A 26,499-nucleotide genomic window follows, 5' to 3' on the forward strand; every position below is an offset into this window, starting at 1 on the left:
ACTCTTATGTGAGTTTAATCAACCACATCCAATTAAAGCAACAGCTAATTCATGTGGGAAGTCAAAGGAGGTTTCTGTGCAAAGGTCATACGTTGTAAAGGGCAAACTTTGTAAATGAAAATGGGGGATGGGTTATAGGAAAGGAAAGTGGCTTGAGTAAAGGCTCTGAGCTGGTTGAGGAGAGTCTTGGGAGGGAAAAACAGAAAATAGCATCGTAGGTTGAAAACTGAAAGCAGGGCATTGTCTTAGAAAGAGGATGTTTCTTACCCTAAACCTCAGTGAGGCTACTTCTGGGAAATCCTGTAGGAAATGCCTGTATGTGCCCACTAGTGGACATATGTGAGAATGTGTTAACCGTCGCTCCCATCAGCATAAAGCTAAAGAAAAACAGACACCGAAAGAGAAAAAAGCTTTATATGCTCATATAATAAAAGATGTTTTGAGCCCAATGGTGATGGCACATGCATTTAATTCCAGCACTTGAGAGGCAGATGCAGGCCGATCTGTGTAAGTTCAAGGCCAGTCTGATCTACAGAGCTAGTTCCAGTACAGCCAAGGCTTCATAAAGAAATATTGAATATGAATCAAATATTCAGACCAACAGATTGAAATTTTATAAATAATACATTACGTTGAGTAAATATACTGTTAAAAATAAAAGCAACCAGTGGTATCGCTAACTATACTTTTTAAATGATCTTACTATATCCAACTTTTTTTTAAAGATTTATTTATTTATTTATTATATATAAGTACACCGTAGCTGTCTTCAGACACACCAGAAGAGGGCATCAGATCCCATTATAGATGGCTGTGAGCCACCATGTGGTTGCTGGGATTTGAACTCAGGACCTCTGGAAGAGCAATCAGTGCTTTTAACTGCTGAGCCATCTCTCCAACCTATATCCAACTTTTAAAAAAGTTGTAGAACCTATATTTGAAGTATTTTTAAAAGAAAAGGAATAAGAAACTTCTGGCAGGATCTTGGAACAGAGAGTAAATCTACTCTTTCATAAACAACTAGAAAATATGTCAAACAATGACTTGAGAACGTGAGCAAACAGTAACAGGTCAGTAGTAAGACGGCATTTCAGTGACTCTTCCAGGCCTCTGCCTGGGCAAAAAAAGGGTCTTCTGAACAGAGTCCAGTGGTCTCTTCTGATTGGAGGGAACAGAAAGTGGAGTTGGAGAATAAGGTGACCACAATCCACACAGCAGAGTATCCCAGGGTGGACAGCCAGACAGTACAGCTCTAAGAATTTAGAGGAAGACTCACTTCATGTCTTTGGCTATATACTAACCCTTGCTAGACTGATGGGGATCACCGGAGGCCAGGAAAAGGCTTTCCAGAAAGAAGAGGGCAGAATCATTCCCAAACCTCATAAAAACCAAGAGACGGTTTTGTTCCCATAGTTCAAAGCAGAAAGGTCTTGTAATGGTTGACCTATCCGAAGGAACCTTAGATATAAAATACCTTGGTACTGGGCTTCAAGAGGGTGCAAAACCCACTCCCAAATAATAAGGCTTAACAGAAAGCTGGAAGAGACCCAACTGTAATCCAAAAAGCCTGACTCTATGCCAGAAGGAAACATAGTAATTTTCAAAGAGCACAAGAAAATCTGGAAACCAGCAGCAAAAATTCACAATGCCCAGCATAGGATTTTTAAAAAAAGGAACCAGAAAGCATAACTATAAATAAGAAATGAGCAAAATTATGACCTAGAATATGGGTAAAAGTACAAGCAATAGAAACAGAAATTATATCAGCGATGAAGCAGTGGACAGGAATGTTAGAACTGCCATCATAAATATGTTTTATGTGTCCAGAAGGCAGAAAAAATATCAACATAATGAAGAAATAACTTGCAATGTTATTGTCAAGAACACCTACATGGAACTTGTAGAGATGGAACCCACCAGACTGAAAGTGAAAATTGTGTTGGATGCGGTTTGGCTTTGGTTGTGGGAGATGTATAGTCTTTCTCCCTTTCCTATCCAGTCTCATGGTCATTGGCTTTCGATTCATTTGTTTGGACCACTCACATTGGGTGTCAATATGAACTTGTTGGATAAGTCGGCCTGTTTGCTCCTTTCCCCTAGTTTGGCTTCTGTTTTGTTTTGTTTTGTTTTGTTTTGTTTTGTTTTGTTTTGTTTTGTTTTGTCTTTCTCTCCTTCATCTTTTTGTGTGTTAGTTTTTTTTATTCCACTGTAGTTCTTTTTTGTTTGTTTGTTTTGGTTTGGTTTTTTTTTTTTTTTTTTTTTGACTTGGTAACTGTACTTTTAGCTTCATTTCGAGGAGTTCTTAAACCAGAGTGCTTCTTTAACTTATCCCACTATAAATCAAGTAAATGCTAATGATTGTTGCCAATACATAGGAGCCTCTGGCCACTTTAGTACACACACACACAATGCTGTGATGTAGTGTTGCAAGATTCTTTTCAGAGAGTCAGATATCCAGGGTTGGGGAGTTGAAGTATGTGCTGCACAATCAAGACCTGGGCTTGGATCCTTGTCACCAGATGAAGTCTGGATGCAGCAGCACCTGCCCTGTAATCCTAGTGCTGGAGATGCTGTGGGGCAGTCTGGAGGATCACAGGGGGCTTAATAGTCAGCCAGGGTAGCTTAAGGTGAAGTGAGCCAGCATTTCTCAGAAGATAAGGTAGAAAGCAATAGAGGAAGTTACCAGAAGTTGACTTTGGACCTCCGTAAGTACACCTCCAGGTGAATATGTCCATCCACAGTAAGTGTGCCACCACACAAGCACAACACATACATAAAAACACATGCCAAAATATGAGTGACTTTAAAGAGATGAAGGGAAAATATATAACTATGTACACTATTTTGTACTTATATCCATATTAGTGTGGTATAGATGCATACTTTTTATGCATAGTCACATGTGTGGATATGTGGGCATGTGGGCACAAGCGCACGAGTGTGTGTGTGTGTGTGTGTGTGTGTGTGTGTGTGTGTGTGTGTTTTCCAAGCTACCCAGTGCTACCCAGTGAAACTTACTTTGCCTTATTAATTAAAAATGAATTTCCTTATACATACCTATAAAAGACACCTTTAAATATTTCTTAAATCTAATATCTAGAGCCTTTTGGACTCAATATTTGTTGATTAGTTTTTTTGTGTTTTTTTGTTTGTTTTTGTTGTTGTTGTTGTTTTTTCAAGACAGGGTTTCTCTGTATAGCCCTGGTTGTCCTGGAACTCACTTTGCAGACCAGGCTGGCCTCGAACTCTGAAATCCGCCTGCCTCCGCCTCTCGAGTGCTGGGATTAAAGGCATGCGCCACCACGCCCAACTTACTGATTAGTTTTTATCTCCCGAGTATGATCTTCTTCTGATTATTTTTTTGTTGTTTAAAAAGCAAACATTGAGATAATATGCTTAGTTATTTTGTATTTTGTTTATCCTACTTATAATTATTGCTTTTTGTCTCATTAGGTAACTGACTTGTCTGCACTCAAAACTCAGAGCCTGTCTTTCCCAGAGTATGACGTCACTCATCTCTACCCACCTGCTTCCCTCCAGGAGTAGCTGTGCTTGGCTACCTAGCGCTTGGCTTATTGATGACCAATGATGTGGTCAGAGGCTACACTCAGTGGTTTAAGCCACAGAGCTTTTGTTCTCTGCTGAGTATGTGGGTTGGGGTACATTAAAAGGCACAGAATTTTTCAAGCATCGCAACTGTAATGACTGAAGTTAAGTGAACTTCACCAAGTGCCAACAAGGGTTTGCAGTAACTGGAAGTTTCATGTATTAGTGAGGGAGATAAACAAACAAAACAATAACAATAAAAACAGTTCAGCCACTTTGGAGAGTGTTGACAGTGTCTTGAAAGCTAAGCATATACTTTACACACACAATTCAGCAATCTCAAACCTGGGTGTGCACCCAAGAAAACTGAAAAGATATTCTTATAAACAGACTTGTCCATGAGCTCTCACAGAAGTATTAGTATTAATGTTCTAAAATGCTTAATAACTCTCATGTTTATCAACTGATTAGTTGGACAATGCTGCATAAACTGGGAAATGAATCTCAAAAATATTGTACTCCCTGGAAGAGGTAAAATGGAAAAGATCGCATACTTTTATAAAACTCTAGGAAAAGCAAGACTATACTTTCAGGAAGCAGTGGTTTCGAGCAGCTGAGAGTCGGGGAAGAGACAGACTACGGGTCAATGAAATCTAAGCTGTAATTGTGTTGGTTGTTACTGATTATACTTAGCAAAATTCATTGCATTGTATATCTTCATCATGTGAGTTATTACATATAAGTTATGATAAGTCTGGTTTTCTTAAAGTAGGGCATAGCTTTCATAGTATGGATAGGTGCTGTGAAGGCTGATGGGGGAAACTGTTCTCCAGAGTCTTTCTTAGCTCTAGACTCTCTGTGCTATACTTGCTAAACAAGATGTGCACACTGGTGTAACTGTAGCTTGACTGTTATGGGGGTAACAGGTTATGATTGAACTTGAAACTTTTCCACAAGAAGGAATTTACAAATGGTACCCAGTCAAAAGCTTATCCGGGAAGGTCATAGATCCTAGAGGGTGACTGTACACTTTGCTAAATGGACAGGATGTACCTGTCAAAATGCCTGCTAAATATTTATGTTGCTGCTGTCATCTTTGGTCAGAAAAGCTTCTTTTTCATTTAGGTATCAGTTACTGCAGAGACTCAAGAGATTTAAGTGCAGAAAAGAAGGGACTTTTGAGTGCTCAGTCCTAAGTTGAACAATGATATCATCCCCTCCAAAGCTCAAGGTATGTCAAAGAAAAGAGAGCAAAAGAAATGTGAAAGGTGAAGGAAGAGTGTTATAGAACACTGTTGTTTGGGCAAGATGTGGGCATTCGGCTCCTGAACTCTAAGCAGCTATGACTACTTACAGAAGAGCAGAACAAGTAGCGGTCTATTGACCCTCCAGCATAGATGAGGACAGACTAATGAGGCCCACTGTGTCTTGATGACCTAAAACAGCTGATGGTGGCTGTGGAGGAAAAGAGATTTCCTCTGGTGATGTAGTCACTGGTAAGTTACATGCAACCAGCTCATTCAAACCCTAGACAGGAGAAGAGGGGAAGAGTTGGGAAGAAGATCAATTGGAGTGGGAGGGAGAAAAATAGGGAAATGTGATCAAAACGTACACCTATAGGAAAGTGTCATAATGAAATCCATTATTATGTTGTTAAAAATATTTAAAAAGATAAAAAAAAATCAAGGGAATAATTAAAAACAACCTTCAAAACAGTGATTATCTTTGGAAGGTTATAGGGAGATGAAATCTGATAGATACATATAAGAATTTTGAATGTTGGTTATGTCTTCTATACTTTTCCTATTTTTTTTAAATTAAAATGTAGAAAAGGGGAGACAGAGTGAGGAAATGAGAAGAAATGTGGACCTATGTGGGGAAATCTTAGAAACAAAGATAGCAGCTAGAGCAGAATGTGGTGGCAAGATATTTTTAAATTAAATGTATATCTTTGATTGAAAATGAAATTATTTCATACACCATATTCTGATCATGATTTCCTCTTCTTCTCCCAGATCCTTCCCACCTCCATCCAGCTCCATTCCATCTTTCTCTCTTTCAAGAAAACATGCAAGCAAATAAAAAGACAAATAAACAAATATAAAGCAAAGTGAAATAAGAAACAGAGAAAAGAAAATGAAAGCACAAATACAAAGATACACAGGCAGGCTCACATGCACACACGCACGCGTGCACACACACACACAGACACAGACACACACACACACACACACACACACACACACACACATAAACACACACGTCAAATAAATCAGTCAGTATAAGACCAAAAAACTTCTCCCCAAATACCTTTGAGTTTGCTTTGTGCTGGACATCCCTGTTATTTGGGCTGGGCATGGGGCCTGCCCTTTAGTGTGGTTTATACACTCAGTAAGACTCCCTTGGAAAAACTCATTTTTATTTGTAAGTGGCTGCTAATTGGAGCTAGTGTCTGAGTTAGGAATGGGGGCTTGTGTCCACTTCCCCATCCTAGCACTGGGACCCTGTCTGGTTTGGATCTGTGCAGGCCCTGTGCATGCTGCCACATCCTTTGTCACCATATATGTACATCAGTCCTGCTGTATCTAGAAGGCCTTGCTTTCTTGGTAACTTCCATTCCCCTGCCTCTTCCAATATTTCTGCTTCCTCTTCTACAAAGTTCCCTGAGCCCTGAGTAGAGGGATTAGATGAAGACATCCCATTTAGGACTGAGTGTTTTGAGGTCTCTCACTTCTGCGCATTGTCCAATTGTAGGTCTCTGTATTAGTTTCCATCAACTGGAGGCAAGAGCTTCTCTAATGATGGCTGAGCAAGACAATGATCTATGGGTATAGCAGAATGTCATTAAAAGTCATTTTCTTCCTGTTCCTTTATCATAACAATAGTATTGAGTTTTCCCCTGGGTCCATGACCTTGATAATTCCAGATTCTTGGCCACTGGAACAGTGTCAGGGATGAATTCCAACTCATGGAGTAGACCTGAAATGTAAGCAGGTAATGGTTGATTTCTCCCACATCACTTGGGCCACCATTGTACCAGCATGTCATGCAGCCAGGTCACCATTGTAATCAAAGGGTTTGTAGCAAGGTTGGTGTTTTCTTTTCTCTGGTAGTGTGCAGACTCTACTCAAAAATGGTGAAGTCTTTACTTAGGCACAGATTGACTCCACAAGTTCGTTCGTTCATTCGTTCGTTCGTTCGTTCGTTCGTTCCTTTCTCTCTCTCCCTCTCTCTCTCTCTCTCTCTCTCTCTCTCTCTTTCTTTCTTTTAAACTTATTATATTTAAGTACACTGTAGCTGTCTTCAGACACACCAGAAGAGGGTATCTGATCTCATTACAGATGGTTGTAAGCCACCCTGTGATTGCTGGGATTTGAACTCAAGACCTCCGGAAGAGCAATTAGTGCTCTTAACCGCTGAGCAATCTCTCCAGCCCGACTCTGCAAGTTTCAGTGAGATATGTAAGTATCAACTTCAGCAATCAGGCCTTCCCATCAATTTGTGGAGAGTAACCAATAGCCTTGGTAATAGCCTAAGTTGTTTGAGGGTTTCTATGGGGCCCCTTTGGCCAACAACTCCATTAGCTGTAACCCATTCCTGGCACTGGAGGCTTCATTTGGTGTCAAGAGATATCTAGTTTGGACTTTGTCTCCCTGTTATTTGGTAATTCTTTTTAGATTTCTTTCATACATGCATATATTTTAAGAAGCTTCTACTCTTGTAGATTTTGTATGACTCTTCAAATGGTCCTTAGTATTAGCTGTCCACCCCATATTCCCTCGCTTACTCCCCTCTTACTTCCTCCTCTTCACCTAAACCTCCTGTTGCTATTTCTCTATACTATTTCTCCTTCCTTGAGAGATCCCGCTGTTTCCTCTGGTTCCTTACTTTATATCTAACATCTGTAATAATTAGGATAGTAACACATCTGTCATAGATTTAAAAGTTAGCAGCCACATATAAGAGAACACACACAATATTTGTTTTGGGGGGGTTTCGATTAGCTCATTTTTTTCTAGTTCTATCCATTTATCTGTGGATTTAACATTTTCATTTTTTAATAGAGGAGTGATCTTCTGTTGTGTAAATGTACCTCATTTCCATCATCAACTCATCAGTTGGTATATGTCTAGGCACTTTCTACTTTGAGGGTATTATGCATATAGCAGCAAGGAGCAAGCATCTCTGTTATAGAATGAAATGTCCTTAGGGTAGATGCCCAAGAGCAGTATACCTGGATCGTGGGGTAGACTGATTTGCATCTTCCTGAGGAACCATCACACTGATTTCCATAGTGGCTATGCAAGTTTGCACTCCCACCAGCAACGGATGAGTGTGCTCCTTACCCACAACTTTGCCAGCATGAGCTGTCATTTGTTTTATTGATCTTGGCCATTCTGGCTAGTGTAAGATGAAATATCAAACTAGGTTTGATTTGCATTTCTCTGATAACTAAGGTTGTTGAACATGTCTTTCAGTACTTCTTAGCTAGTTGTGCTTCATCCTTTTGAGGCCTGTCTGTTTAGCTATATGCTCCATTTTTACTTGGATTCTTCATTTTCTTGATGTTCAGTGTTTTAGTTCTTCTGTTTGTTTGGTTTGGTTTAATTTTGTTTTTTTGTTTGTTTGCTTTTGGGGGGTTTGTTTTTTGTTGCGTTTTTTTTTTTTGGTTTGTTGTTTTTTGTTTGTTTGTTTGGGCTTTTGGTGGTTTTTGTTTGTTTGTTTTTGTATTTTTTAAAGACAGCATTTCTCTGTAGCCTTGGGTGTCCGGGAACTCATTCTGCAGAGACCGGGCTGGCCTGCACTCAGAAATCTGCCTGTCTCTGCCTCCCAAGTGCTGAGATTAAAGGTGTATGCCACCACTACCTGGAAAGTTCTTTATATATTTTAGACACTAACCTTCTATGAGCTATGCAATTGGTGGGCTGGAGCGATGATTCAGCCATTAATGACTAGACTCACAACCAAAAACCAGATAGGTAATTGGTAAAAATCTTTCCCCATCCTGTAGCCCGCTGCATTACCCAACTGATAGTGTCCTTGGTCATGCAGAAAATGTTCAGATTTGTGGCATCGCATTTATATATTGTTGGTATTAGTGCCTGTAATGTTGGTGTCCTGTTCAGAAAGTCTTTTCCTATACCAGTGAGTTCAAGCCTATTCCCCACTTTCTCTTTTATCAGATTCAGGGTATCTGAGCTTATGTTGATGTCCTTTCCTTTATCCACTTGGAATTGAGTTTTGTGCAGGGTGATAAATATGAATCTATTTGCCTTCTTCTGCATGTATGTATCTGTTTGGTCAGCAACAGAACCACTCATTGAAGATGCTGTTGTTGGTAATATCCAGTTTTGATCCATGGCAATAGTAGGGTATTGAAGTCCCCTACTACCACTGTGTGAAGGTAGTGTTTTTTGTGTAGTAGTGTTTTTTTTCTATGAACTTGGATGCCCTTTTGTTTGCTCCATGGTTATTTAGAGTGGCAAGACCCTCTTAGTGGAGTTTTTTTTTTTTTCTTTGAAAAGTAAGTATACAGTGTCCATCCCTATTTCTTCTTCTTAGTTTTGGTTTGAAGTCTATTTAGTCAGATACTAAAATGACGACTGTTGGGTTTCAAACCTAATCAAATCACTAAGGTACCTATTTAACATGTCACTGTGGACCTGATCATCCGACTCTCTCTGAATTTCTCAGTCTCACCCTATTGCAGAGCCACCCTGACTCAGATACATAAACTCTCCGTACCCTGAACTCTGCAGCCCAGGGGCATCTTCTCATCATTATTACTATAATAATAATTCACTTTACATCCTGATCAGAGCCCTCCTCCAATTCCACCTTCACAAATCCCTCCTGTGTTTCCCCCTTCCCTTCTCCTCAGAGAAGGGGAAGCCCCTATTGCGTAACATCCTGTCTTGGGACATCAAGTCGCAGCAAGACTAAGTGGAGATTGTGCCTCCACTACTTCCTGAGTGTGTGCCACAAACTTCTGTCATAGAAAGGGAACAGCAGCAGGCACAGGGACAGGGACAGGAACAGGGTCTCTTGTCTTTTTATTAGGGAATTGAGAACATTAATGCGAGCCAGTGGCTTGTGGTATTGTGTGGAGGAAATCAACTTATGATTTGCGATTATCCCCTCTCTACTGTAAGACGGGGGCACAAAAAGATGAGCACATATTTAGTTAAGCTTAGAAACTTAGCTGGGGGGAGAAGAAGAAGGTCTCTCTGGAAAGTTCTCAGCCACGTACTTTTTAGGCAAGCAGCAGAAGCGGGAAGGGCAGGTTTGAGAACACTGTCGGAAATGGCTTTGTGAATTTAGTGAGGAGCTGAGGAGCAGAGTCTGCTTGCTCACTGCCTGCTAGACTGAGCAGTGCTCCTTCCTCCTATCTTATGTGCTTACTTTAGTCCGTTCGGGGCGTGGGGTGTCTTGTGGAAAGCTAGCTATGCTGTGTCTATAGCCCAGAGGAGTAGAGCTCTGTTCATGGGCCAGAGGAAGAGTCCTCAGAGCAGGCAGCTACCTTCCAGCACTCCCCTTGCCCTAGATCTGCTGATGTAAACACAGTCGGGGAGCTGTTTTAAGCATTGTACAATCCCCAAGGGCAGAGGGACTCCTCTCTGCTAAGGTTTGCGTGCCAGCCAAGCATTCTCGGCGCCGGAGCTTTCTTGGAAAGTTTTTGTTTGGGGTATTTGCATGTGGTTGATTCACTGTGCACTGAACTGACCCATCTGTTGTTCCTTTGGCTGAGCTTCCACTCTCTGGGTTGTATATGGATCATCCTATGTCAGGGTAGACGTGTGCAGTGTAGCATATGCCAGACTGCAATAGAATGGTCTACTTACAGTGGAACTCCTGCTTTACTTCTTGTGTATCTGGCACTGCAGAAGCTCAATAAATGTGGAGAAGCCAATCAGCCAAGTGAAAATATACTAGTGAGTATTTACTTCAGTGCTTAAGAGACAGGCTTTAGCCAGAAATCTCATATAAACTCTGTCCTCAGTCACCCAGAAGCAGACTGGTAAAGACATACAAGGTATTAAGGAGATGGCAGGGGTAATATCAATGTATAGGATTAGGAGTTAAATTTGAATTCTTCAGAAATGAAAGATTTGTGAGTTAAGGTGTGTTGTCTTGCTTTCTCAGCCTATCTCTTTGTTTTTATAGAAATTAGATGCTTATAATCACTTTGAGAAATAACTGAAACAGTATAGATAAGGTGACTAACAGTGTCTGGACATGGCACTCACTAAAGTTAGCCATGCATGAAAACACCTTTTACATTCTGTAAAAGCAGAATTATGATCTCATCTGCTAATGAGGGTTGTATAACACAATGCTTTCAGTTTGTATAGCAAGATCCTCACAGTAGCTCCTGGATATGAAAGGACTTGTATCTAATTTGCAGAAGAGGAATACAGAAAGATCTATTTTCTTTCTCTTCCTTCCTTTCTTTTTTTGTTGTTATTGTTGTTGCTGTGGCTGCTGCTGTTTTTTATTGTTTTATTTTCTAAGACAGGGTCTCACTATGTAGATCTGGCTGTCCTGGAATTTGCTCTCTGGTCCAGGTTGGCCTTGAACTTACAGAGAGCTGTTTGTTTTAATCCTAGCTCTGAGTGCTAGGATTAAAAGCATGTGCTACCATACTCAGCCAAGATCCATTTTCTTAATGCCTGGCTACTAGTAAATGGTAGAAGGAAGATATGCAAATTGAGCCTCATAGCTGGATGTTAATAATAGTAGCAGATCTGTAATACTACAAGTATTAATAGCAAAAGTATGAGTACAGAGAGCTCATGTTAGCCATGAGCTACAATCTCAGCACTTAGATGGTAGAGGCATGAGAATCATGAGTTTGAGCCTAGGCTATATGGTGAGACTCTTTTTTAAGAGAAAGAGATCACTTTGGTGGCAGTGAGCTCTTTGATGGTTTTCAAATATGACAAGATCTCAGTGGGGGAAGAGGATAACCCATTCCCAAAGCATGGGGTGACGAGAGTATGCATAGAGACAGTCTTCCTTACAACACTAGGCCTATTTAACCGTGTCAGGTACATGCCTCACAGGGAAATAATATAAGATGAAGCTGCCTTAGATATATGTAAGAACTAAATACTCCAACATGCTGTTGCTTATAAGTTTATCAAGATCTGATATACCTGCCTGGAACTGAGGAAATCAAGATTTGAAACTGTGTTACAGAGAGTGTTTGTATATATATGAATGAGAGAGAGAGAGAAAGAGAGAGAGAGAGAGAGAGAGAGAGAGGCTGACTAAGGGATGACTCAGTAGGTGAAACACTTTTGTACAAGTTTGAGGACTAGAGTAAGAATGTTCAGCACTGATGCCAATGTCTGCTGGGCGTGGTGGCTCTCTTATAATCCCAGTGCTTAGGAAACAGATAAGATCCCAGAAGAAAGCTGGCTAGCTAGACTAGACAAATGGGTGAGCTCTGGGTTCAAGTGAGAGACCCTGTCTCAATTAATGAGGTAAAGAAGGATGAAGGAAGACACATGACATCACCTTTGGACCCCCCACATAACCGTGCTGACACACATGTAAACATACATATATTTATACACCACATACACATAAACACGAAGAACAATCATAATGGACATTCTCACAGAACCTTTGAGTGTATTCATTGTGTCATATCCAAAGCTTTTTGGTGTTCTTCATGATAAGCTTGTCACTGGGGTAGTCACATCCAACAAGCCTACTTCAGAATGGGTACTAAGTCTGTGGCCATAAGTACCCCCAATAGCATCAGAGTGGGTATTGAATTATAGTGGAGTTTTTTTTGTAAGTACCAACCAGTGAAGGTCGACAGTACTCCTCAGTGACTTGTCCTGGTCACCAAGCCAGTGTGTGCTGGAGCTAGCACTGAGATGAGCTCCTTGCCCCCAGCTCACTCAGCTTGGCATGCTCTTGCAATTAGCCTAGTAGTCTTTCCCGTGTAACTCATCCAAGGAATGTCTGGGTGCCTACCTACTGTCCACATCATTTGTATCTGTCTACAGGAATGCAAAGACGAGGATGTATACAGTGCCCACCAATCACTGGAGAAACTGCACTTTCATATCTTTAAAAAACTAAAACAACCCAGAGCACAGTGTGGCTAGGCCAAAAGCACTAGGAGAATTCCAGCTGTATGGGATGGGAGGAGGAGGCGAGTGGTCTCACGGGGAAGGCAGTTTGAACATATTCAAAATCACATTCTCACAGACAGCCGGGGGTCACCCTTAACACTCCCAGGCTATCAAGTGTTAGTGGACACACTGGAACTAATGAGGCTCATAAGGGGACAAGCAGTACTAATGAGCACAATCTAGTACAGGTGTACCAGCGTGGGAGCGCTAGACAGCTTCACGGAACAGCTGGAAGAAGTACAGTAGCCGACAGCCAACAGCTGCTGCCCCTCTGCAGCCCACCGCTGTTGTCTGTCACACAGAGGTGACACTCCCTGCGAGTTCCAGACCAGAGTCAGAGCATGTTGGTGGCAGCAGAGCTGGGTCATTACTGACCTGACATAGGAGTGTCAGGTACATCAGCCTGCCCACACCTTCTCAGAGGTGCCCCGCCTCCTGGAGCTTCCTGTCCGGTCTCTCTTCACTTTTCTTCCACATTGCTGTACCCTGTGTGAGGCACGCCCTGCCTGCTCTTTTTTGGGAATGGGAATGAGGGAGAGGAAGGGCAGGGAGAGAAGGGGGTGCAGCAAGAGCAGAGGTTTGGGGCAATACCTTAGGTGAAGAGCGAGGGACAGAGAGCGTGGTGGGGTTGAAATGCCAGAAAGCCCTGCAACCTGTATACAGAGAGAGTAAATTCCAGGAGGACAATCCCTGGATTCTAAAGAAAAATGAAAAGTGGTGAGGCTATTCAGCCACATATTTGGTTTTGGAAAAAAAACAAAAACAACATTTTAAAAAATGTTAAGTGAATGTATAAACAGAGAACTATTCATGCAAATAAACCCCCAGTGCCCAGGCATTTTCTCCCAGCAAAATTAAGGTTCTATATTTGTCTAATTATTTGCTTGCTTTTTTCTCTATCAAGGTTCAAACTGGCCTAAAATTTTCTAGATGCTCAGACTGGCCCCAGCTTCCCAAAAGCTGAACTGGCAAGCATGTGCCGCCATGCCTGGTAAAATCTGAGATTTGCACGCATTGCAAAACCAGTCCTGCAGGTAGTTTCCTTGGCTTGCCCATCTAGAGCAAGTGTTTTCCTGGGTGTCAAGGAAGGGGAGGAGGGAGGAGTGGGGTGGGGGGGTGCGGAGTGGAGAAGGAAGGGAAGGAATCATTTCATCTTGATTTTTTTTTAGGTTAGCACAGCGTAATGGGCTTAATTTTCATATGAGTGTGTCCTCATCTGGCTTATTCTCCTCCCACGCGGTCCTCAGAAGCCTTTCAAGGTCTGACCTATGAGTGGACTTTCCATCACCTCTCACTCCTCATTCGGAATGGGCATTTGGGCAGTGTGGGACCGGAAGTAAGACCCTGCTCCTGAGAGTGTGGAAGAGAAAGCACCATGAGACAAGACTGGGTAAAACCAAAGACTTCCTCAGCCACAAGGCAATTAGGGAACCAGGATACATCTTCAAAGGGAGGGGCAGGGGCAGGACCTCTATGCCAGTCAAGTGTTTTAACTTGGTGACAAACCGCAATGAGTGAAGGGAAGCAGGGGTGGACTGGTTGGAGACTGAACTCGGAACTGCTTTGGGGATCCTGCCACGCTGTCTTGGGGAGGGGGGGGCAATGTCACCCACTCCCTTCAATCTCTTGCATTTACCAGCCTTGCCCAGCACTTGTGAAGTTCTTGCTGCTGTCTTATCTGGGCTACAAGCCCTTTAAGGGGGACTCTGCCTTTCAGGGGGAATGGTAAATGTCCGAATGAAGACCTGACTCCAGCATGGTGTCTGGCACAACACCACTCTCTCTTAAAAGGAAAAACAAAACAAAACAAAACAAAACAAAATTATTCAACACTCTGGAAATTTTGATCTAAGAACCTGCGTGAGGAAAAAGAACCTATTATATTTTTAAAAATAAAACCTTTATTTCTATGGTCCTGCATGCATATAAGACTTACAATTTCAACCCTTTAATTAAAGTATATAGTTCATATTGAGCATGCTCAACACCCACTCTTCCACAGAACATGTCCTACCAGGGAAATCTTCATACCCTTTAACAAGTAGCTCTCCATTCTCCCTCCCCCGACCCCCAGTGGTCACTGCTATATGGTCTTGTCTTTATGACTTAGCTACTCAAGGCACCCTCATGACTGGGCCATTTCTTGAAGTTTTACTGTAGTCCTCACGGTCATTCATGTTGTAGCTTAAATCACAACTTCTTTTCTATTTCTTGTTTATTCATTTAACTATGGTGTGTGTGTTTGTGTGAGTGTGTGTGTTTGTGTGTGTGTGTGTGTGTGTGTGAGAGAGAGAGAGAGAGAGAGAGTAAGTTAGTGTTGTATGTGTGTGTTCAAAGAGGCCAGAGGAAGATGTCAGATGTTCTGTTTTATTCCCTTGAGAGAGAAACTCTCACTGAGCCTGGAACTAGGCTGGTGGCCAGCAAGCCCTAATTATTCTTCTGTCTCCACCACCCCCACATTGGTGAGGCTACAGGCATGTGACTACTCAGGTTTTTGGTTTTGTTGTTTTCTTTTGTTTCATTTTGTTTTGAATGTAGAAACTGGGAATTTGAACTCAGGTCCTTATGATTGGACAAGCAAGCTCTCAGCCTTGAGTCATCTCCCCAGACCCATTTCTTTCCTCTTTAGTAACATCGCCAAATAGACCTATACCATATTTTGATTATCTCTCGGAGTGGAATTGGAGATGTGTCTCTATGTTGGCTGTAAATGATGTTGCTACACATGAAGGCTCCAAGCACTTCTTTAAGATCCTGGTTTAGGTTCTTTTATGAATATCTAGACTTTTTGTTTTCTAGCTCTTGGAGTAAAATCACAGCTAGATCTGAAGCCCTCTGTCCTGCAGAGGAGACAGTAAACTAAATAGCAAGGGATGCAGGCTGGAGGACAAGTTTCAGGAGGTAGTGAAGATGTGAGATGACCTGACTCCTTCATCTGCTGACCAGAGCAGAGGCAGCGGAGGACTGAATCAGAGGCTTGAGGAAGGAGAAGAGCCACCGCAGCCGCTGAGGGCAATGTCACCGCAAGATGGCAAGATTTTGGCAAAGGACCTGTATGTGCTGTATGTCTGTATCACTGGAGGAGATGGGGTGAGAGTAGAGGAACCCCTCCTTTCTTGGGAGACAGTATGTCTCATGTAATTTAGCTGCCTTCAAACTTGTGGTATTGTCTAAAGTAACTTTGGTCTTCTGGTCATCTCCTCCTCCCAAGTGCTGGGATGACAGGCCCTCACCACCCTGCCTTGTTTATGTGGTACTAAGGATAGAACCCAGGGTCTTGTGCATAGTAGGCAAGTACTCTTCCAACTGCACTATGTCCGAAGTTAACTTAAAATCTAGCTCATTTGTGTAGGGAGTAAAGAAAGCGTGCGGTAAGCATGCTTGGAAATGAGCCTTGTGGACATCTGCCAGGACCCAGGCACAGTTTACGGGGTCACAGAGTAGGGTCAAGGGCTACAGAGGAAAGTGGTGGTGGTGGGGGGAGAATGGATACTGAAAATGATCTAGCTCTGTAAATGGGTCAGAGGATGTAGCAGGAGGCCAAGGGAGGAAAGGACAGCTAAATGCCAAAGAAGTGCTGAGTGTGGCATACCTAAACGAGCCGAGGTTCCTACGGGAGCTCCCTGAGAAACAAGGAGGGGCACAGCCATGGCATAGCACAATTATCTGTTTTATCAAGTCAACTCCCGATGCCTCCTGTCAGCCCATCCTTGACATGATCCCTCTCTATGCTCAGACTGCTCATCTTTCCTAGACACTGGTAACTTTCTTCACCATCAAGATCTCCATGCTGCATCCAGGAAACAAACGTCTCACTTTTTGTTGACCTTGTTGCTTCATCCCTACAGTGACTGCCTGGCCCAAGGCTGGCCAGTAACAGAAAGCTGAGACCTCAGGGAGTCTCTTTGGTGACTCTATGGGCTGACTGCACTTCCAGTTCTCCTCTGTCCTAACTCATTACACAGCTGTGGGCTGAAGTGAAACTGCCCAGGGATCTCATTTGAGCTCATCTTTGGTCTGTTGTTATGAAGGAGGTGAGAAAAGGAAGGAAGAAGAAGGATAGGGCAGAAAGAAGAAGGGGAGAGGAAAAGGGAGGAGAAGGAAGATGAGGAGAAAGAGAATGGAGAGAAGGAGGAAGAGAAGGAGGAGGAGTAAGAAACATGGTTTTAAAAGCAACTGTCCTGAAACACCCATTCTCTCCATCCTCCTAGATAACCAGCTTGTCTTATAACCTGGAACTTCTTTTATAAAATGGGAAAACTTTATTCTTTTCTCCCTAGGATGCCCCATTTTGCCCTTTGATGACCTCCTCCTCCTCCTCCTCTTCCTCCTCTTCCTCTTCTTCCTCCTCTTTCTCCTCTTCCTCCCCCTCCTCCTCTTTGTGCCTCTGCTTTACTAGGGTAATTGCTCTGAGTGCCCCCTGACCACTTGGGGGAAATCTATCAATTGCAACTGTTCGCTTGCTTCTCTGGGCTTCTGGCAGCCCCCACCCGCTGCACCCCCTGCACATTGCTGCTGTGCTGGAACTGTACAAGACCTGTTTGTTTTTCTAAGCAGCCTCTTAAATTAGTATTTTGCTTAGCACTTTTTACTGTCTTTCTCTCCTTGCAGACATGTTAGAAGCCTTCCCACAGGCTGTTTACCTAAAGAAACCACTGTTCTCCTGAGGCACTGACTATCCAGATGACAGTGTCCCACTGTGCGTCCCACAAATATGCTGGGCAATCAGGTAAATAGGGTTTTTAGGGGAAGAGGCAGTACTCAGAGTTGGGAAGGAAATGATTTTGTATAGTAAGTTGAATAGTTAGCTAACTGTAAAAGATGGGCCAAGGGGAAAATTAGGAAAGGATGTGTCCTCTCAGTTTTCCTTCTGACTGGAATGAAGCAACCCTGTCAAAAGCTGTGCTCAGGACGCTCCTTGCTCAGTCTCCAGTCTTCTACTGTAGTCCATTTCTGCCAAGTTCGTGCCTCCTGTTTGTCTCTGTACACTAGTGAGTTTCCCTGGCTTCCTGTGTTTGCACTGTCAGAGCTCCCTGGAGACCTAGACTGTTTTGATTCTTGCCTGCCCCAGATAAAACACCCTTTACTAGCTGTGGTCCTGTTTGAGATTAACCAACCAGAGGGAGGCATGGCAGTCAGGCCTTCTCTCTCTCCCCAGGCCTTCTTAGGTGGTCCTCTTGGACGGGCAAAGGGAAAGCAGAACAGAGTTCCCAGGAAACATTTGAAGGATGCTTGTCCTTCTGAGGCAAAAATGGGAGGGTGGAGAATTTCCAAGAAAGGAATGGAAAGATTTAGAGTAAGTTCTTTGCAGTGTGAGCAGAAGAAATAAGAGCGTTTAAAAGAACACCAGTAAAATAGTTAAGCATCTGTGGCTTCCAAACTGACCCACATGTTAAGAAACAAAGATAAAACTTGGAGTCAAATACAAGAGTAGAACATAGGAGTGTGAGGTGACTTGGTGGCCATCTAGACCCTCAGCTCACCACTGGTTTAAATGCCAATCCATAAACAGGGATGCCTGTCTCACACTGGCATTTTATTGCTGACCTGCTGTACAGATTCTTTTGACCACAACTTCATGCCTGTTTAGTGCTAGACACCACAGGAGTTGCAAAGCAGCGCAACCCAAGGACACACTTCCCAAGGCTGAAGTCATCACAAAAGTCAGGACAGAGCTCCAGAAGGCACTGCACAGGAACACATGGTTAAGCCTGGCCAACTCCCACACGTCTGCTACCACAGCTACTCTGCAGCCCAGACTGCAGGATCCAGAAGTTCAAGGTTTGTATGAGCTACAGGGTGAGTTCAAGGCCAGCCTGGGTAACTTTATGACGTCCTGTTTCAAAATAAAAGCAAAATAGTTCTCAGCAGCAGAGCACTTGTCTATAATTTACAAGGCCCCATATCCAATACCCAGCAGTACAGAATAAAGTAAGTGCGTGGTTGAGAATGAATGAAGTTGGTACCATGGGCTTCCATGGGGGAGGGGGGAGACGGGGAGCTCCCTGCAGGTGGGGGATTGCAGAGAGATGTCTGGATGAGCCTCAAGAGGAGCTTGGTGGTAAGGCAAAGGAAGAGGCAATCCCTGGTTCATGGTTTACTGCATTCTAATTACAGCAACAAACTCTACAATAGTTATCTCCCATTAAAACCAAAGAGCAGCATTTTGCTCTTGTCTGTGACCACCAAAGACTGAAGGAGAAGCGTGAACAGCAAACACCTGGCTTCTGGTTGCTGGGGCAGGGTCAGGTGTGGTGGCTTGCAGGTGTACAGACTTGGGAGGTGCATTCTGTGCACTGGAGAATTATGCATATAGAGTCATGAAGCTCTCTGTGCCAGGAATGGGGGTACAGTGCCTAATAGTAATGTTATTAATAAACATGTTTAAGTATCCCTCCTAACAGATGTGGTACTATATGCCTATCATCCTAGCACTTGAGGATGACAGGAGGATTAGGAGTTCAAGATGAGCCTTGTCTGTGTAGTGAGGCTAGAACCAGGCTGGGCTATATATCTCAACTGGAGGGAAAAGTCTATAGTCTGTGCCTGCCCACACATACCCATCTTCGGTGGGGGTACTTTTGCTTGCCATGGGCTAATCTCATTACATTCATAACATGATGGCTACAGTTGGCCATGGAACTGCATTTCAAACACGAAGAAAGGGACAGGACCAAAGATGTTTTCCTCATCTGCTCTGTCTTTCCATTCACAAAGAAACATTACAGAACAGTTATCCTGAAACCCCATTGGCCAGAACCCAGCTATACACCGTGCCCTAGCAAAAGTTAAGCTAATCATAATTTCCCATGGTCCTAGTGGTCCATGACCAGATCCCATAAGGTCTCCAGTTGCTACCTCAGTAAAGCCAGAGATGGGTGTGAGGATGGTAGATGGGTAAGTGATGACCTGTATCTGCCTCCTGAGCCCCTTCCTGTGGGCTCCATCTCAGTGGTAGCCTGTGAGTAGAATCCTAAAATTACCCTCCCAACACATAATGTATATATCTGACTTGTGCAAGAATGGCAAACCAAAATTCTATGCAGCATGCTTTCAATCTGAAAAAGTGCATAGGACTGCAGATGTGTTCCTAGCATCCACATTTGGTAGCTCACAGCTACCTGTAACTCTAGCAACAGGACATCTGACAATCGTCTGCTGGCCTCCAAAAGGACTCGCATGTATGTGCACATAAATACACACAGAAATAAATAATGCACATATGTAATGTAGCAATAACAAAATGAATCTTTCTTTTTTTGACAGAATCTCACTATATATCTCTGGCTCCCTGACTGGACTGGAACTCTATATGTAGTCTAGTCTAGCCTTGATCTCACAGAAATCTGCACACCTGCTAGGACTGGCCATGCACACCATTACACAGGACAAAATAAATATTAAGAAAGAAAGGATTGGTGAATGAATGTACACTTATGTATAAAAACCATCTCTATTATATACCTTTTTTGTGTGTCTCCTGAATTAAACTAAACTTAACCTACAAATGTCTGGTCCTAGCTGATTTTGACAAGAATACTTCTTAGAATTGTTGGTGTCTTTGCTGGAACTCCCTGTTCAGTTGGCTCAAGGGTGGGTTTAGGGTTCCATCTTAAGCTCTAGGACTGTGGATTCTATAGTAGCTGTTAGCTGTACAAACTCACTGAGCTCCGGAAGTGTATGTAATGTGGCCAGTGGGATGAAGGAGCTAAACTTTTAACCTTGTTAAGTTTTAATGTATTTAAATTTAAATTTTCACTCAGTCCCTATCTATGCTTGTAATAATTTGGATACGTGAATCTCTTCAGCCATCTGTGTTATGAAACCTTAAATATAATTTAACTCTACATGGTGAAGGTTTGTTACGTCGACTGAGATTATTGTAAGTATAAAACTACCAAATCCTGAAGGCCTGTACAGAGTTTTAAAACTCAATTTGTATACAGGTTATTTATTGAAATGCTGACATTTTAAATATACTTAGTCTCTAAGGCATATTAAAATTAATTTTACTTGTCTATATTGTTTTGTTTTTGTTTTTGAGACAGGATTTCTCTATGTAGCCCTGCCTGGTCTGAAACTTGCTATATAGACTAAGCTGGCATCAAACTCACAGAAATTTGCCTGCCTCTGCCTCCCAAATGCCACATTTAAAGGCATGTAAACCACCATCTTTAGTTTCTTCACTGCTTTGTAGAGGTGGCTAATAGAAAATGATAAATCACACATGTGGCTTATGTTCTATTGCTCTTGGAAAGCACTGTTCTAGCACGGGGTTACTATGAATGTTAGTTGAATGAATGCATGAGTCTTCCACATAAACTTCAGACTGGATCATAGGATTTCTAGTTTTCATACCCATTGCTTCACATCATTCCTTGCAGCCTCTGATGTCACAGGCTAGCTTCCTGGTCATGCAGGCCTACTCACTTGTAAAACAGCAACGTTGCTTGTAGGAGTTAGTTTTGAGAACAGTCAAGGAAGGAAGGAGTGCCTGTGTTGGGGGCGTACAAAAGGCATGGTTTGTAGGAAACAGAGCCTTTATAATGGAGCAAAGTAAGGTGACCTTTTTGTTTCAGAGTTTGCCATTTCTGGGTGTCCGTTTTGAAATGTCCAGTCAGCTCATTCTGATAAGTGTATGTCTCATAGAAGGGTTGGAACTGTACTTCTGGGCAGAGTCCTGCTGTTGCTCATTGTTATTTCCAATGCAGACACGCCGCCTTGGCTGTGTGACTACATCTGGAGAAAAGAGAAATGCCAGCACCCAGGCTGGGCACCAGAAGGGGATTCCTAGCAAGACCTGCTCTGTCTGAGCCTGCAGAGGCTATACCCAGCTTGCAGTGGCCTAGCAAGGAGCTAGCCACTGCTCTCCAGATACATAGAAAAATAGGTTATATATTGAAAGGCTAACAGTGAGTCACTGTGGGTGAAATTAGGTGTGGCTTTATTTTCTTCTTTATACTGTAGGTTTAGACTGTAATTGTTTACTATTTCTAAAACAAAACTTTAGAAGATCTAAGTGAAATGAATCATTTCCCTTCATGGAGCTAATTTTGAGATATTCCTAACCCAGTTCTCCATTCATCCTTTCTAGACTTCCTTAAATATTCACTTTGGCTTTGTCATACTTGACTCTAAAATTCTGAGTCAGTTTGTTGCTGGTCAGTACCTACTGTGTGGGCACTTGCTTCCTGGTGCACCAGTTGGGCTGTCACTCTGGGCTTTATCCCCTATCCAATTCTCTGCTTTATGTAGTGTTGTTGTTTAATATAAATAAGTCACTTCTTTTAAATTTCTATTTTATTTACTATTAGTGCATATGTGTATGTATTTGTGCCTAAGTACAGTTGTGTGCATTCTACATTGTACCTATGGTGGTCAGAGAACAACTTTTGGGAGTCAGCTCTGCCCTGCCATTGTGGGTTCTAGTCTTGAACTCCAGCTCTCAAGTATATAAAGCTTTGTGCAGCCAAGAGTCTTTAGTTACTGGGCTATCTTGCCAACCATATGAATTTCCTTGTGTATGTTCATTGTACATGGCTCTGTTACATGAGATTCTCTCACACAGTATACATGCTACAGTTGAGTGTACTTCCCCCTCCCTATTTCTGGTCCATCCCTTTCATTTGTCTCCTTTGTACCTTTGGACAGTTGTAACTCTATTTTTGTGTCATCTATACCTATATAAACATTTCTTTTCTAATTGTGATAAAAGATGCAGAACATTAAATTCTCGTCATCTCAGCATTCCAGAGGTGATAGGCAGGAGAAGGGTCAGATGTTTATGTATCTCATCTATGAGCTACATGATACATGATGAGTTTCAATCATCATCATCGTCTTACCACTTTTATGAAGTTTAAATGCACATGGAGTATAATACCATGAAGCACACATACATTGGTGTACAACATCACCACTAACCCATTTCAGAACCTACACAGCATCTCTTCTCCGCCTATTGAACTATAGTTCTCTATGCCCCTGTCTATACCCCAGCTCCTGGTAACTACCATTATTTCTGCCTCTGGCAGTCATCTACTCTAGGTCTCTCATTTCACCAGTGTCCTGTGGCTCGCTGATTGCACTTAGGATTTCCAGGTCCAACCATGTGTAGTATATGCCAGAACTGCCCTTCTTCCAGGCACTGAGTATTAGTGCACATTTCCCTGTCTGCCCATGGGCACAGGAGTACCTGGACTGCTTCTAGCCTTTTAGCTTCTGTGAATAGTAATGTTCTGAACACAAACATCTATGTTGAGGAATTCTTTTTCTCAAATCAGACTTTCTAGATCATCTGATGATTCACTTTCTCAATTTGTGGAGATTTCCATAGAAGCTGCATCTTTTCCCCCATGTGGTGCTATTTTAAAGAAAGATGGCTTATTTAGGTAGCCATCTTCCTGAGGACAAGCACCCTGTTAGATTCATTGTGAAATCTCTTAAGTACTGTAGATGCTCACATGTATGTGAATGAAAGTCATGCACCCCGAGCTCCCGCGAGCTCCTCTGCGGGCTGTGGGAACGATTCCCTGTGTTCAGCACTCAGCTCCTATGATTTACACCCCTGTTAATGATGGTTATAGCTTCAAAAACTCGCAGTCTGGTCACTTAGCTCTTCAGAGGAAGGACAACATACTTAGAAAGTCTTGGCTTCAGGTCCTGGCTTAGAAGTTGGCCTATCTTCTGACCTTTTGTTTCAGATAGCTGTCATGTCATGTGAAGGCTATTCTTGGTTGTCAACTTTACTACATCTGGAATTAATTAAACCCCAGGAGGTTAAACTCACCTGTAAGGGATTTTTCTTGATTAAGTGGAAAGACACACCTTTTTTTTTTTTATGTTATAGGTCTTTTGCTTTAGTTTGGTTTCTGTTTCTGTGTGTTTTCACCAGGTTTGTGTCTGTGGTTTTGCTTTTTGTTTTTGTTTTTTTTTAAGAGAGAGAATTGGGTAGGTGGGGAGGTGAGGAGGACCTGGGAAGAGTTTAGGGAGGAGAAACGTGTCATCAGAATGCATTGTATGAATTTTTTTAATTAAGATTTTTTTAAATTATTTTTAAAAAATTAAAAATAGATAAAAGAAACAAAAATAATAAAACAGAAAAATCCTACTTTCAAATGCAATCATTTGGGGGAATTAGGCTTCAACATAAAAATCCGAGGTCAAGCCGGGAGTGGTGGTGCACGCCTTTAATCCCAGCACTCGGGAGGCAGAGGCAGGCAGATTTCTGAGTTCGAGGCCAGCCTGGTCTACAAAGTGAGCTACAGGACAGCCAGGGCTATACAGAGAAACCCTGTCTCGAAAAAACAAAAAACAAAAAAAAAATCCGAGGGCAAGTATGCTTTGATAGTTTCTATTGCCCATTATATATTGTCATATGTATATGGGTATATGTGTGTTTATATAAACGTAAATAAATATATATGCAAATGCAAATATTTTCTAACATGATCTGGCATTTTGTTACTAATATCTTCTGCCACATATAATATTTCAGTTTTTCTTATTTATAGCCTTTTTTAAATGGCTCGTTTAAGTCTACATAAGATTATAAACCTATTGGTTTTATTCTCATTATTGTTGTATTATTGTCAAAGGAATAATAAGGAGTTTTAGGTTTAGGTTTAAGTAGAAGAAAGACTGGAGCAAGAGACAAGAGCATGCCAAGCTGTCATCTTAGGTCTGGCTCTTAAAGTGGCCCAAGAAGGTATTGTTATAAGCCAAGCATGGCAGTGCACAACTTTAATCCCAGCACTTGGAAGGCAGAGGCAAGTAGATCTCAATGACTTTGAAGGCTAGCCTGGTCTATATAGTGAGACCATGTTTTAAAAAATAAAATTAAAAATGTGTAGTTATAATTGTCATTGTCTAGGACCAGCCTGGCTCCTAAATAATGATGTGCTCTGGGTACAGCCTCACCATCCTAGATAATTGTCTTTCAAGATGAAGAGGTCTGTGCTTAAGGCTTTGCTGTTCCTGGTGTCCCCAGTGACTTCAGGTTTAGTACTTATCTCTGTGCCTTCAGCCTTGAACTCAACAGTCTCTCCTGAGTGATTATCATGTCTGTGCAGAGCAAGCAGGAGTCTGATCCAAAGTAAAGGAAACACATAGAAAATGAATTGAGAAAACTGAGAAATGAGAACGAGACAGCAGATGCATGCAAGTGAAGAAAAAGATGTTAAGGCTGAGAGAAGCGTTATAAAGCACAATACATAAAGTAGAACATGGAGCCAAAGCCAGCGAGCATCCAGCAAGGTTGCATGAGGTCCTCTCTTCTACAAAGCTCCATGAGTTCATACTCGTGAAGAAAATGCTTAGACCTTTCTTGCCTCCACTTTGCTAGAGGAGTTTATCAATGGTATGGGTTGTCGTGGAAGCAGTTTAGTTCTGGTCAGCATATGCACGAACCGCTCCCTTTGGAAGGACTGGCACAGGTGACTCCATTTTTATTTTGGTTTTGAAAAGGGTTCTTGCCATTAGCAAAGGCTAGCCCCAACTCAGAGTCCTGCTGTTTCAGCCTCCCATCTGCTAGTCCTACTACTTTCAGGAAGCCAACACACCCAAGGGTAACTTCATTTTGATTTGGACCACTTCTTCCTCTTGTCTCTTTCCCTGAAGACTTTACTGACCAGCCTCTTTTGTTTGGGGGTTTTGGTGACAGCCTCTCAGAACAGCTGAACTCTGTCTTCACTGCTCAGGTCTGGACCCAGGTTGGGTGTGTGGAGCAGGTAACAAGGATTCAGTGTCAAACTTACCAATCAAGAGAAAAGCCCATTGCTGACTGATATTTTTACCTAATGTTCTTTACACGGGCTAGGAAGAGATTCATTTACACTAACACTTTAGTTTCTTTAATGGTCATTACTTAATCAGTATTTCCTACTTCTTGGACAAATGTTGGTTAGCTGTAGTTTCTTAGAAAAGCATTCTCTTTTCTGAGTTTCAAGTTTAGTGTTAAAAAGTTATGTTGAGGGGGCTGGAGAGATGGCTCAGTGGTTAAGAGCACTGACTGCTCTTCCGAAGGTTCTGAGTTCAAATCCCAGCAACCACATGGTGGCTCACAACCATCTGTAGTGAAATCTGACATCCTCTTCTGGTGTGTCAGCTACAATGAACTTACTTCTAGAACATACTTAATCAATTAATCTTTTTTAAAAAGTTAAGTTGATGTTAGTATTTAAAGTTAGGCTTAATTTTTCATGTCTCATAATGCATATTGAGCACTTTATCTCTCCTTAAAATTGACTTTCCAGCCAAATATTTTTACAGATTTATTTTATTTTATGTATATGTCTTCTGGAACTGAGGCATGAATGACTTTGTGCGTCGTGAGGGTGCTGAGGACTGAACTTAGGTCCTCCGTAAAAGCAGCTGGTACTCCTAACTGCTGAGTCATCTTTCCAGCACCCACCCTGCCCCCAAATCATTTTTAACTTGAAAAAAATTGGTGCTGATGGGTTTTTTTTTTTGTTTTAGTTTTCATGTTTTGCTCGTTGGTTTGTGTTCGGTTTGTTTTTTCCACCCGTGGTTTTATGTGTCTGTGTGTCAAGTTAGTATTCAAAGCCAGGAGCTTGTGCAAGCTAGGCAGGCACTCAACCACTGAGCTACAGTCCTGGCCCAAGACTGTGGTTCTCTTGTTGGTTTTACTGAGTCCTCTGCCCCAAACCCAATCTCATTAATTTCTCCGTCTATCGTAATTAATTCACTTCCTCCTACTTGGCCTTATTTTGTTTCTTTTTTTTCCCCCGTCATTTTTATGTTTTTAAAAAGTGAAGTAAGGACAGAGCTTTTTCTTGGAAGCTGC

General features: G+C 42.1%; 1 long non-coding RNA gene across 1 annotated transcript in view; it reads left to right on the forward strand.

The window, feature by feature from the left end:
- Positions 1 to 20,711, forward strand: part of E230016M11Rik (RIKEN cDNA E230016M11 gene) — a 44,054-nt gene extending 23,343 nt beyond the window's left edge. Inside the window, exons 2-7 of the long non-coding RNA NR_040278.1 lie at positions 3,454 to 3,593; positions 4,672 to 4,777; positions 6,888 to 7,007; positions 17,307 to 17,424; positions 18,286 to 18,476; positions 19,962 to 20,711. This is a non-coding gene — a long non-coding RNA (RIKEN cDNA E230016M11 gene). The remainder of the gene's footprint in view (positions 1 to 3,453; positions 3,594 to 4,671; positions 4,778 to 6,887; positions 7,008 to 17,306; positions 17,425 to 18,285; positions 18,477 to 19,961) is intronic.
- The last annotated feature ends 5,788 nt before the right edge of the window (positions 20,712 to 26,499 follow it).

This window comes from Mus musculus, chromosome 6 (assembly GCF_000001635.26).
Source record: "Mus musculus strain C57BL/6J chromosome 6, GRCm38.p6 C57BL/6J".
In the NCBI taxonomy this organism is placed as follows: domain Eukaryota; kingdom Metazoa; phylum Chordata; class Mammalia; order Rodentia; family Muridae; genus Mus; species Mus musculus.